The sequence below is a fragment of the Marmota marmota genome, unplaced genomic scaffold (genome assembly GCF_001458135.2).
Source record: "Marmota marmota marmota unplaced genomic scaffold, marMar, whole genome shotgun sequence".
Taxonomy (NCBI): Eukaryota; Metazoa; Chordata; class Mammalia; order Rodentia; family Sciuridae; genus Marmota; species Marmota marmota.
This window is the reverse complement of record NW_025999913.1, coordinates 13558833-13560389: the sequence shown is the minus strand read 5'-3', so window position 1 is coordinate 13560389 and position 1557 is coordinate 13558833. Positions and strand designations below refer to the sequence as shown.

The 1557-nt window shown below is 44.0% G+C and overlaps 1 protein-coding gene across 4 annotated transcripts in view; it reads right to left on the bottom strand.

Moving 5' to 3' along the window:
• Nucleotides 1–1557, bottom strand: part of Rnf144b (ring finger protein 144B) — a 158118-nt gene that overhangs the window by 82880 nt on the left and 73681 nt on the right. For 2 of the 4 annotated variants that reach the window (XM_015494062.2, XM_048799840.1), the window contains exon 1: nucleotides 1448–1557. The exons of the other annotated variants lie outside the window; for them this stretch is intronic. The gene's annotated coding sequence lies outside the window, so the exon portion shown is untranslated. The remainder of the gene's footprint in view (nucleotides 1–1447) is intronic. 4 annotated transcript variants of the gene reach the window in all.

Below are 1557 nucleotides of genomic sequence, written 5' to 3'. Positions count from 1 at the left end.
TTTTTTTTTTTTTTTTTTTTTGGTTGAGTTTTTTGGTTTGTGTGAGATTAAAAGCCAAGCAACCCAATTCTGCCCCTTGACTTTTTTTTCATATTCACTATATATGTTTAATTTTCTTTTAAGCCATCAAGTTAGTCAGAGTACTTTTGAAACAGGCATTTTTCTAAGTTGATGCCCACCACAAAGAATAAAATACCCTGCCAAAGGCGTGGAAGGGCAGGGCAGACGTTAGGTGAAATCACAGCCTTGAATTTCATAATACAATTATCTCCAAGTAGCTTTGTGCATCTGCTAGAGATTTCTCTTTTTCTCTCCTTCTCCTCCTCCTCAAGATAGTTTTAGAAATACTTAAGGAACTGCTACCCATGAAAAGGACCAATGTTCAGAAGGAAGGGCACAGCAAGGAGGGGAGAGAGTCAGAGAGGAGTGAACCATTGAAGGGACCAGAGCCCAGGAAGCTCAGCAGCTCAGGGGAAGCTGCAGCAGATGCTTTAATTAGCCAGCAACTCAGTGAAGACCGGCTGGGTTCCTTTTGCCTCATCCACACCCTGAAAACTGAGTCATCACAAAGTTCATTTATTTTGCTTCTGGGTATAGACACCCCTAATCTCCTGCTTCAGAAATGTTAAATGCATTATCCTGTAATTCATACCTCTGGATGTTCAAATAAACACCCAGAAATGGCAAGCCAGAAGAATACTGATAGTCCTTATAAGGCTCCCCAGCCTATGTTTTGATAAGATATGTGGGACAGAAAGCAATAAGAAACTGACAGTCTATAGTGGAAACATTTATTCAGAGAGAGGAATTCACCCTGAGAAATCTGTATGTAAGAAGTGTATGCGTCAGGAGCAGAATCACAGCAGAATCCCTGAAACTAATGAGAAAAGCAAAAGGTACCCTGGAAGGGGTAAGCAAAAGATGCCTTTTTCCTGTTAAAACAGAAATCAGTTTCCTTTTAACTTAAACTTGAGGCTACCACAGAGTTTGATTCTGTTTTATACAAATTGTCAGAATAACCACAGTGATGTCTGGCCAAGATTCCAGGATTAACCCAACACTGTATCCATAGCTCTGTGTGTCAACATATTGCCATGCATTTCCAAATAACAGAAGGTAGACATCCAAGATCCTGCCAACTTTTATTCTCCCCCAAAGATCCAGGGAGATTTGATCTAATCTTCAATTTTATGATACCTTTGTTACAAATGAAGCTAATGTATTTTCACCTTTACGAAGACATCTATTTTTAAAAGTTAACAGGTGTTTAAGGCATTCAGAATGCATGCAGTGCTGTATGGTTTCAGCACTAGAAACAGAAAATGAAGCCAAGCGCCAAGGTGTCACCGTTGCCTCGCTTCTCTCGCCCGTCTCGGTCCCTTTTCGTGGACTAACGCGGATCCAGGCTTGCACCGCCTGCAGTCCCGGAGCCGCGCTCTGCACCTACCTGGCAGGAGGGCAGCGTCCCTCTGGCCGCAGCTCCTCAGCGGCGGGTCCTGCGCGCACCGCCAGCCCGAGCTGCGCGGCCGGCGCCGGGGAGGAGGAGCTCTTCCATTC